A 12,213-nucleotide genomic window follows, 5' to 3' on the forward strand; every position below is an offset into this window, starting at 1 on the left:
CCAACTTAAAAGTCTCTTTAATTGTTTTTGTCACAAGTGAGGTTCAGATCATTTGTCAGTATTTCTGCTCGAACAGAAAGGATGCATTTTATTGAGAATCTTTAAATGAAGAAAGCCGACAGCGCTGTCAATCAAACGGACTGGCAGTTTCTATAAGGTCAGGCCATTCATGTATACTTCATAAGTAAGATTAGTAAAATGCAATTAAATATTACATTATGGAGAAGGTATGTGTCTAACCATTGGTAACCAAGGAGAAAATGCCCCACCATCATGTAGCCCAGCATGAGGAACAAAAAAAGGCAAACATCTAGAGTTGGTTCACTTATAAATCTGCTCTGATGTCAGTGGTATAAATAATATGATGTAAATTCAGACAAAGGCTGCAGCTTGATCAAATCAACAAACACATCAGGAGGGAGAAGGTCCGGGTTGATTTTTAACTGTTTTTAACTTTTGTAACTCCTGCTGTCTGTGAACCCAACTAGCTGCACTACTTCCACAGATAAATTAGCTTGAACTGAACATGTAGTTACATGTAACTTCATGTAACTACATGTAGTTACTGGGTTCACAGTCAGTGTTTTCTGTCACTGCAGAGACAAAGTTACATGTATTGATCTTCTTGATGTGTGATGGTACAATGTGGATATTCTGCTCAGCTTGTACAAACTGAATATAAATTAAACTGAATGAAGATTAAATGCAATTCAATATGTTATTATTACTATATTAAATAAACAGGTAAAATGACTGGATCTTTTGACCTTGTCAGCCAAAATGATGGACAGTGGAGGAAAAAGTAAAGACAAGGACTGACCAGCCTTAACAAAGACGGACAGTGTGTGTGTTGTTTTTTTTTAATAAGAAGAATTCACACAGTATAACTAAAATACTCTAATTCTCATTTGACAGCCGGGTTGCCCGTTTTGCTTTGCTGCCATTAAGATAGAGGCTGACTGCAGGTGGAGACTGTGGCCTGCTCATGTGTTCAAACAAGCACTCGAGGTGGAAAGCCAATAAGGGCTCTCATCCCTGTTTTCACCACAGTGCCTTGTGTTGGCTGATTGGGGCACCTGCAGCATCAAGATGGAGCCTGCATGCTACAACGCTTTGATGAAGCAAATAGCTGGCAGGAAGATTTAAAAAAAAAACATCATTTATGTTTTTCAGAGAATTTTGGATCTTGAATTGTGATCTACAGCAAATACCACGTTTTCTAACTTGAAAGAAGATACACCAGATCAGAAGTTTTGTCAATTTTCTCTTATTTATTACAAACTCAATGCCTTGTGAAAGTATCGACTGTAAACCTTGAACTTTCACACATTTTATTTGTGAAAAACCTCATATTTTTAATGTGTTTTAGGTTCTTTACATGCCAGACCAACACATAAAAACTAAAAAATCTTCATTGTACTGTCTTTCAAAGCCAAGTGCAGCCAAACTATTTCAGTAAAAGATGCTAGCTGTTTGTCTCAGTGTAAGTCCAGCTGAGTGGAGAACACCTCAGAGGTTTACTAATGAACAAAAAGTATCATGATCACCAACAAACAGCAGCTAGGTCAGGGATAAAGCAGCCAAGAGGTCATGGCAGCTCTGGATGATATCAGGATCTGTTGATGCAACAACTGTGTTTTGTGGATTTAACCATTAGAGACAGATAAGGATTTCATAGGAATCCCATCTAATCCCAACATGTTCACCACATATGACTGGAGACTATTCCTGAGGTAAAACATGGTGGTGGTAGTATCATGCTGAGGGAAGCTTTGCTTCAGGAGTTAACCAGGAAGCTAGTCGGATCTTAAGGTATGATGGAGGGAATTAAACACAGACACTGTCTGAAGAAAAACTGTAAAAGGCTAAAAAGACTTAAAATGACACAGCTGGAGGAACAACGGAGAGGGTTGGATGAAAGTTTATCACACAGAATGGTCCAGTTTTCAGACGGTGCTGGTGTGTCATATCATTCGGAAAAAATAGATGAGACTTTGGTTACAAAGTGGCAAAATATGAAACAGATAAAAGACCAACTCAGACTCCTGTTTCATAGATTTGCCCTTCAGGGATGGTCAAAGTTTCTGACATTAATTTAAAAGCTGCAAAGAGGTTTTATTACTCTTTGCAGCCCCCGTTGTTGAAAAGGAGTGCCGGTTGGAGTTTTTATTTTCTTTTTCACCCATAGGGGCAGAACTTCGACTCGGCAGTAAATTTAATGTTTTTGATTGTTGATTCAACGTTGCATGACTCTGTGTCTTTGTGTTTAATGACGTAAAGCACTTTGAAATGCCTTGCTGCTGAAATGTGCTATACAAATTTAATTTGATTTGATTCATAACGATGAGATGAGAATTAATATTTTTTCTTCAGTTTCTTAAAATCTTCCACTTTGCGTGTTGAAGGCTAAAGAGCTGATGATGTGATGTCTTGAGGAAAGCACGAGTTGTGATGCTGAAAATGAGTCGTGCAGATCCTGGGGGCTGTGGTCCGCCGCTCTCCAAAGGGAGGCTGATGGAGCCATCATTACAGAGGCTTTAGAGCTGCAGAGAGATAACCGGGTCTCACCTTAACTCTCTGCTCTTACCGATTCTCTTTGAACTCACTGCCAATTTGGCATGCTTGGGCAGACATACACCTCTAAGCTTTAAAGAGCCCAACGTTTCGGAAATCTAACCCTTATTCTTAACCTGTCATCGGGTTCCTCATCTGACTACAACAGAACCTGGGCTGAAGGTGATGGAGCGACGCTGATGCTCTCCTCGGCTCCTGCAGCATGTCTTTGCATCTTCGCTGTAATAACAGAGCTGATTTAAAACAGGTTTGCATTAAAGTCACAAAATGTGCTGAATAGCAAATAAGAGGACGCTCGGTTTTATTGCGTCAGCTAAGACAGCTACTATTTCCTGTTTTATTTCACACATAAATGTTATGAGCACATGATATTTTTCCTCTACTGATCCATGATTTTCTCGAATGTGCTTTGAAAAAGTTGAAATTAGGCTCTATAAAATGTCCTGTTCTTTCAGACATTAACGCGTTTTAAATTGAATACGCCATGTGTTAGACTTATGGACCTTTTGTTAATTTGTTTTCGTTTTTTTTTTTTTTTTACCCTTTGTCGCACAGAAAGGATGAAAAATCTCTCACATTTTCATAATTGATGCATTTTTGTTTGTAATGTTGGTATTAAGATAGAGGAGAAAAGAGAGAGCTTTTAAAAATATTTATCCAAAGCAATTAGTTTGCCTGTAAGGGTAGGATTGTAAAATTCTTGATTGAGGTTAGGAAATGATTGCAATGTCTAAAATAAAAAGAAACCCCATTTATTGAAGGTCTGGTTTGGAAACATTCTCTGCTTTCTCTGAATGAAAGTCACGGCTCTGACCTCCATCCTCCTACGCTCCATTTAGCTTCACCATTGGAAACCTACTTGCAATTAGAGTGTTGGCATTGAACATAATGTTAATTGTTCACTGTCCAACCTGCACATAATTATCATGACACATTTATTACCTGTTCTGATACAGAGCAACACGGCTGTATTTCTTCCCCTCACAACAACGCTGCTCTAGTGAAGTACTTGATTTAAAATAAATGCAAAAGAAAGTTGAGAGCGGTTCCGTGTTTCTGTTGTATTTAAGAGGCCAATTGTTCCACAAAGCAACGCATCAATAAGTCTTTAGGGGCGTGTTTTCAAGGTTTCTTTTTGAAAACATTCAGCGTATCGTGACTATTACAGCTGTTACAATGCAGTTGTAGCGGCTGTAGAGAAGGTTGGTCTGCAGCTGCAGGTTAATCCTCAGACCTGCTGATACCGATGTTAGCCGATAACAGTTTTTTAAAATAGCTTCAACGTAGGAAGAAAAACTATGACAATGAAAAGTAGAGGCATATCATTTCAGATCTACATCAACAGAGTTAGCATGGCTGAACTGACAGTCTCTGTAATGTAGTTCTTTATTTAATAATAAAATTTCAACAAAGCAAGTTATTCTTCTGGGACACGTTTTCAAAATGATCATTTCTGGTCTCCCAGAACTCCGGATGTGTGTGAACGCCACATAAACGACAAAAAGCTTGCGGCTAATCTCGTCTGCGTTTGGATGGGGTGTCAAGCTGAGATGCTCAATCCTGCCCCTCATCTTTCACTGCACTTCTTATGTTGAATGTTTTCCTGCACACCTGCAGTGCCTCTTCTGCATGCAGGTACGAAGCCTTTCAATCACCTGTTTCTTTAAGTTGGATATGTGAAGGCAGAGAAATGCATGAAACATGCAGGATAGTGAGAAAACTTTGTCCAGTAAAGACCAGACCAGGTGAATTTATGTCATAGGTCTGTTTTCATCCTATATGAACATTATAAAACCAAAATAAATATTTATAATAATGTAGGTTGCAATGCAAATGTTCCTCATTCCGTCTTAGTTTGCCAACACAAGAGTTATACGTGTTTCTGCATCAGTGTAAAAGGTTATAACGTCTGCATTCCTCTTGTTTTTATTGTCGACTTCATGGTGAACATCTAATTTTATTTCCACTGCAATTTATTTTGAGAGCTGGCCAGTCAGTGCTGACCAAAAAGGTAAAAACAGACTCTGCACCTGACAAATAGTCAGAGAACCTTAAGAGCTTCAAGCTTCATTACAAGAAAATAAATTGTGTCAACTCCTGCTTCACACGCGGAGACAGACAGTTTGCGTCCTCCAGCAGCCGCCACAGCTCTGCTCCACAACTCCTCCACCAGTACCAGGAATGCAGACACAGTCCTTGACATGACGTAGCCCTGAGCTACATCCTATATTAAGGAGCCGGCAATGAATCGGCAGGGTGGCAGCGCGTGTCACCCGCTTGTCCCATGGCAGCTTGAGAACCGCTCTAAAGCAGGACAAAATGCCACCTGCAACTACAAAGTAATTTACCCAGCAGAAGTATCTCTTCTCTCCGGTTCTCAGGCTGCATTCACCTTGAAGCCATTTAATATGGAATATTTTAAGCTAAATTTCTCTTCGGATTTAATTTGTTTACTTCAGTGGGCCCCAAACCTTTTTGTTTTTTTTTATTTCACAATTAAAAATGCTAAATAATTTTAGTTTTTACCTGTTCAGCAATAACTTAAACATGTAATATTTTAATGAAACATACCCAAAAAATGATTTTAGATTTTTGCCTTAATAAAAGAGAGCTGTATGCTTTCCTAACTTCTTTTTTGTTGGACAAGAAAATGTTTTAGAAAATTCTGCAGCCACGGCCCAGTAATGCCATAAATCAATCATATTTTACTTTATGCAGACTCTCAGTCTGCACTGATGAGGAATCACTTACCTCCGGAATGCATGGAGCGGCTCCAACGGAGAGTTACGTGACCTACTTTCTGATTTAACCAGCTGATAATTAACTGACTACTTGCAGGTGCTCCTTTACTGGAAACAGAGAATCAAGTGTTCATCCTCAGGTTGTCAGTTGGTTCTAATATGAAGAAAGTAGAAAAATATACATTATACAAAATGGAGCTGCAATATATGCACACGTTTCACAAAAATGTCAGATTTGATGTTTAACAGTTTCATGTTTCAGCAGCTCTAGTTTAAGTAAATATGCAACTTTCCCTTGAATGTGCCGAGTCTCATCATTTATAGTGAACTGACAATATTTACATAAACAACAGATCAGTAATAACTTGCAGGAAACCAATCCGAGAGGTTTCACGTTTCGCCTTTTCTTGTTTTCCTCCTCTGCTCTGATAACTGGCATGTTCTGTGCAAAATGATGAGGGTGCTCTATGAAGGAGCGATATATGTGAGAGAGAAGATTTAATGCTGGCAATAGGTCAGTTAAATATAAAAAGACTCACCAAATGTGCCACGTGTTTAAACAAAGAGGCTTCCAGCGACCGAGTAAACTAAAGACGGTTCTGGAGATTGTTTTTAGCTCGAGCTTTGTTTGTGCCTGATGTGCTCGTTAATAGGCCAGCTTGCCAAAGGTTTTTGTTTGTCTGGATGCAATCAGCACATGTCCACACATGAAGCTGGTACATTTCAGAGGCTCTCGCTTCGCTGATGTTTCAGTTTGAATCTGTGCCGCAAATGTGCAAAAGTAAAAAGGTCTTTGCTGCAGTGACTTACATGATTGGGTTGATATAATTTTAGCATGTCGTACAACTGAACATGACTAAACTGCTGCTTATTTCACTCCAAGTTTATCTAATTTAGATGTTTTAAAGATGTGAATCAAAAACATGAAGAAATGTTTTTATGTACTGTAATGCATTTTCTTTTACAAGCTCTCTCCGCTACGGTTTAAAAAGAAACCAATAAATCCCAGAAATATTTATTTTTAAGTGTTTTTTTTAATAAACAAAATAATAAATATTACTATCTGATACAGTTAGGATGACTGGTAGTCAAATTCCTCCATAAATGACAGAATCACAGGACAACGAAATCCATCAAATTAGAGCTGAATTTAGAGTGATTGGCTGAGAATACATTTTATTGATTTTAGATCATTTGGACCAACATAACTGGGAATAAACTGGACCTCTCTGCCTTGTAAGTTACCTTGAGATTAGTTGTAATTCGACGACAAACTACAACTCAATTGTAAAGCTGACATCACCTGTAAATATTAACGCGAGCGACCATTTGTGCTTGTAGATATTGAGAACAACTGATCCTTGTAAATCACAAAAGCAGCTAAACATGCAGAAGCGTCGGAGGCTCCAGATTGTGGCCCTGAAGAGCAACGCTCATCACATTTCTAAGAGACAAAAAGAATGCATTTGATTTCTCCTCCATCAAAGAGGCCAAACATCTGGGAGGCAGAGTATCCACTCTGTACTCTGCTCACTCATCCTCCCACATGTGCAGCATCTCCTTCCTTTACAGACGTGCTGTGCGGTGAAAGAAGGCCTCTATTACAAATGGTTGAACTAAGTGCCATCGTGGAAGATTTTAAAGTAGCCTTGTGGTAATGACGGCTCACACCTTCTTCCTCTCTGCTTTCTCCTTCACCGCCGCACCTCTCCTCTCCTTTTCTTTGCTCCAGCCGACCCTGAGAGCACTAAAAGACACTTGTCTCTTTATCTCTTTTCATCCAGGCAGAAAAGATGACTTCTCTCTCTTTTCCACCCGCCTTTTGCATATCTTAAGCGTAGTTGAAGTGCAGCGGGATGGGGAGAGGGGGGGACTTCAGAATTTAGCAAGGCCATTAAGTATTCAGTGAGACTTACGTCGGGAATGAATGCAGATCAGCGCTTTAACTTCGGGATGTTTGATACATCCATAAATCCCTCGTAGAAATGATTATGGATTCTGCGGGGATCTCGGGGCCGATTTGAATAGGGCAAGCTGTAGGCCGATTTCTCCGCTAAGAAGAACAGAAGAGCTCAGCCTTCATTGTCAAGCCTGACAAGATTAAGCCGACTCAAAAAGCTGATCAAACTGAGCACGACCCTACGTGGCGAGGCAAGAAGTGGCGGCGCGGGCCGTAAACAGACATCCAACATTGGCGGGGATGCTTGTCGCCCCGCCGAATGTCAGACGGCGTCCTCCCAGCGGCGCGTCCACCTTGTGAGGTGATGCGATGACCGTGAAATCCTCATCTCCCCTCACTTCACTGGGAGCTGATGCTGCTGCGCGGCATCCCAGCTGCTGCTGCGAAATGAACGGCGCTCAGCCCTCATCTGTCTGCAAAAGGATGAATCAACTGGTTTTGTTTAATTTTCTGCTAAAATCATCATTATGGCTCACCTCATTAATCTTTTTCAGCCTCCTGAGGCATTTCTCTCACCTTAGTTTCACAACATTTCTTTCTGCGCTGGTATAACACGCCGCCTGGTAACAAATGCACGGAGCCCACTGAGTGCCAGGAGGCAAAAAGAAAAAAACTGATGAAAATCTGTTCCCTCAACTTTGGAAAGCCTGAGAACCAGTTTGCAATCCTTATTTCAGTAAACCATATGCACAGATTCTCTAACAGTTCACTCTTTATTTTTTTTCCACTGATGAATAGTAAAAATGTGTAAGAATATATTGAATGAATTCAGCTAGTATTTTATTCATCTGGTTGGAAAAGAGCCTCTCATACAGCAAAAACACAAAATCTTACCAAGTAATTTTTATCTTTTCTAGTGAAAATATTTTAGTAAACTTGAAATCAGACAAAACAAAGCGACTTTTCAGCAGGATGTTTTAAGTAAATAATTCCTTCATTTTGATGAAAAAGAACCTGCTTTATTGGCAGATAAATTAACTTTTAACATGGGGAAAAACATTCTTACCAGTTAAACAATCTTCCAATGGAACTAGAACATTTTCATCAATATTAAGGAATTATTGACTTAAAATAAGTTCTCTAACTTGCTAAAAAGTTGCTTTGAAGTTAGTTTTGTGTTATTGGCAAGATTTTGTGTTTTTGCAGTGAAAAGATATAAATACTACTTCTTGTTGCTGTGCCATCAGCATCATCAACAATTCCCTAATGACTGTAATAAAATAAATAATATTGTTTTAAAATATAAGTGACAACAGTGAAGAACGGGTCATGAGGAGGAAAAAAAAAACATGCATAAGTCCCACTGGACTTTAGGTTGTATTTATTTAGAAAATGTTGTCTGCTTTTCATGTGCGTCACCTTAAGGTACCAGATATGAAGTAATTCCAAGTTTGGCTCATTTTCTTTCTTCTGCTTTTGTCCATGTTTGTTCTTCAGTGGGGTTTACTTGTTTTCTGCAGTAAAACCCATGAGCAGAACACGGCATCGGCGCCTGGATAATTTGGCAGCAAAATTCACATTCAAGCAGTTCATGAAGAGGGCAAAAGCTGGTACTGTATCCGCCGATCCTGCCAGACTCGATAACCGGACAGAAACGCCGTAGCCCGCCATGCTGCTACCTGCAGGACAGTGAGCGTCACAGTCGTTGGGAAGCAGTTTCTAGCAACAATAATGCCATTATGATACTAATTACTACATAAATAGTAGTAATTTATGTAGTAAATTACTACTATTTAGTAATAGTACTAAATAGTACTATTTAGTACTATTTAGTTCCTGCACTTTGTAGTCTAGTAGGGAAGCCAGGGATGTTCCAGGATCCAGCGCTGCCAAGATGGAAGCTCCATCATCCGCATCTCGCAGAGAGTCGATTACTTGTTTCAGAGAATCTCATATCCTTGCTTCACCAAAAGGGAAAAACCAGAATGATTAACAAAGAAATGGATCCCAAAACGCCAACAAACAAAACATTTGGGTCAGAGATGACATTCAATCAAATAACTGTGGCTGGAAAATCATAACAATCTTAGCAAAACATGGCTGGATATGACAGAGAAACACCTAAAATGTTTCTCTAGGTGTCCTCCATGGAGGAAGTGGAAGATTAGCTAGCTAGTTAGCTAGCTAACCAATTAACTAACTAAAGTGGGTGTTATTTGTTGTATGATTGCAGTGTATCAAATAACTGAGGCAACAGTAGCAGAATGAATTTTTCCACTTGCATTTTATTTTGACTTATCTTGGATGAGAAGCGCCAGGTCTTTTGAGGAGAACTCAAGTGTTTTTTTATTTTTTTTATTTTTATAAATCATTAAATGTCCTTGTTGTAAAATGATAGAAAAGATTACTTATTTAAATTCCTTTTTAACACTGAATATTGAAAAAGTAACACTGGATTTTCAGTGACACATCAATTATTGACAAAAATGTTCTAGATCAGAGAAATGGGTCCCTGTTGCAGAAGTGCTTTACTGAATGATATTTATGCATTATTGATATTTTGAGATTTTATTTCTGTTCTCCTGTAAGGTTGGAAAGCCTCCTTGCCATCACCCTGATCTTTAGCTCCCTCCAAGGACTCAGAAAAGCTGTGAAGAACAACACACACATGCATTTGAACTCCTACAGTAGCAAACATCCCTGAAACTCAACAACAGATAAACGCACTAGAAGTGAACGTCTCCCTCCAAATCTTAACGAATTCAGTTTTACGTGAGGTCTCTTTCGACCAGCCGGGCTGCTTGGTTAGAAGACATTACAAGAGATGCGTGCTCAGCAGTCAAAAGTATAACCGCCTCGTATTACTGTAACACCCATGTGTCTTCCCTTCGACATTTTCATCTCCTATGCAAATACAGACCCAATGGAGCCAGTAATCATTCATCAGGAAACTGTCTCCAAATGGTAACCGCTTCTGTCCTGCTCATTCATTATTCATCACCATGGACGGGTCAGGCAGCCTCCTCAGACTCAGTCAGCCTCCTTCTTCTGTTTATCTGCCTCACCCTGAGCATTGGAATAGGGAAAAAGTCCAATGCTCACTTGAGAAGCTGTCGCCTTTGAGCCCAGGGTGAGGCGGTGTGACTTGGCTCGCTTCTCCTCCCTTGGTTTCCTCTTTATAAAACACCTTGCCTGTCCCTGACACCCCTCTTCATTATGCGTTTAATGAGAAACTCCTGCATACACGGCACAGAACACAAGGCGAGCGCACATTTCACAAATAAAGAAAGAGAGGGATGCATTTAGAAGCAGCTGCAGGCAGAGTTTCATCACAAATATGACGGGTGATGTGACTCACAAAGAGCGGCGGTCATAAACGGGCCGGCGCACAAACACCTGAGAGGAGGTTCATTCACATCTCTCATCTCTCTGCTGCCATCACGTGTGGCGTTAATTCAAATTACACTGAAGAGGCAAAAGCAACGACCCAACATGTTAACCTAGCGGAGGAAGAAAAATGAGCTTCCTTGAACACAGCAGCGCAGGGCTACTGTCTCGCCTCCATCCCTGCAGGAATTCCCCGTCTGTGTATTAATAACCACTTCAAAGTGAACACACTCCCCTGAATGTGTTGTGCATCCATTTAGAGGCTATCTTTCTCTGTTATGAGCCCCCACACACCCCCGAAGCAGGCTTCATGTGAACTTATCAGAGCAGCATACCAGCCAAACCTGCTGGCTGTATCCGCCATCATCGAAGTTAACAATTCAGAGTTTTATAGTGAAAAAAAAAAAACAACAACATCCTTTTGATGGAAGATTTTCCTGCAAAAGGTTAATCAAAGCAGTTGTAAGGGTAAACTGTTTGTTTAAAGCCTCCAAACTTTACACTACTAATGAAACAAATCCAAAAATAATATATGGCAACTGTCTTCAACTTGTCTGATGAGCCGAATTTATGGCAGATGACTTTTGCCCCGTGGCGACAGCTTCAGCGAGGGATGTCAGAAATGTTAAGTTTTCAGCTGTAACGGTTTTGTCAAGTTTATAGAAAGGGGCTGGGTACATCCCCTCCAGTCTGTCATCATACTTAAATGGAGCATTGTCTAGGCCCTGCAGCTCCCTCAGATAAAACTGCCTGTGGTGCAATTTCCCCAAGACCCCTCAGGGCCCATAATTCTCTTTGTAGGTTGTCTGACAATTTGCTAAACAGTGGAAACGGGGACATGGGAAGACTGCGAAGAGCTGCAGCTTGCAGTATCTTCACTGCAGATGTTCTGCTTTGTGAGCCATTCGGATCTTCTGCGCGCAGAGCTTTGCCTCACATTCTTTGTCTCCTTTCAGGAACCAGCTGGCTCTGGAAGCCACCTAATTATTGAACAGTCCACCTGTGTGTAGCTTTTGTGAAGAACACTAAGTAGAGAGAATCACAAAGACAAAGGAACACAGCAGACATGGCAGACAATGTGCACGAAGCTCCACAAAACAAAAACATGGCCGACTCCCAGAACTGGAAGGCGGGGTAAGAAGAGTATTAATCAGAGAAGCAGCCAAGATGTCCATCATTTCTGTGGAAGAGCTGGGAAGATACTGAGCCTCGGTGGAGAATTTGCTGACACAAGTCTTTCTTTTTCTTTTTTAGCTCACTCAAATCTGGCCTTTGTAGGAAAAGGGTAAGGATTGTTGAAGGAAAGACCGGAAAAGGTCCAGTTTGCAGTTTGCCACAAGCCATTTAGGAGTGGGATCCGATGAGATCGGGTTGGAAAACAAACACAGCAGTGAGACATTTTCCTTATTTTCATTTTAAGGTATCATGTATTTTCCTCACACATTGGGACATTTTATAGCACAATCTAGGAACTGCTACTTTCAGTTTTTGTCCAAAAAGCTAGAAAAATAAAACACTCTTTCAGATTTCTTTAGCATTTTAGCCAGTGTTTTTTTTTTTTTTTTTTTTTTTTATAATTATTTTTGTTGTTTTTTTTTTTTTTTTTTTTTA

The 12,213-nt window shown here is 40.1% G+C and overlaps 1 long non-coding RNA gene across 4 annotated transcripts in view; it reads left to right on the plus strand.

The window, feature by feature from the left end:
* Positions 1-12,213, plus strand: part of LOC106946873 (uncharacterized) — a 95,170-nt gene that overhangs the window by 73,127 nt on the left and 9,830 nt on the right. Inside the window, exon 5 of one of the 4 annotated variants that reach the window (XR_001424843.1) lies at positions 4,040-4,334. The exons of 1 other annotated variant lie outside the window; for it this stretch is intronic. This is a non-coding gene — a long non-coding RNA (uncharacterized LOC106946873). Of the gene's footprint in view, positions 1-915; positions 1,415-4,039; positions 4,335-12,213 lie in introns of those variants that run through there. 2 more of the 4 variants (XR_001424845.1, XR_001424844.1) reach the window with 2 other exon arrangements.

Source organism: Poecilia latipinna, unplaced genomic scaffold, assembly GCF_001443285.1.
Source record: "Poecilia latipinna isolate Pla-1442-1.1 unplaced genomic scaffold, P_latipinna-1.0 Scaffold210, whole genome shotgun sequence".
Taxonomy (NCBI): domain Eukaryota; kingdom Metazoa; phylum Chordata; class Actinopteri; order Cyprinodontiformes; family Poeciliidae; genus Poecilia; species Poecilia latipinna.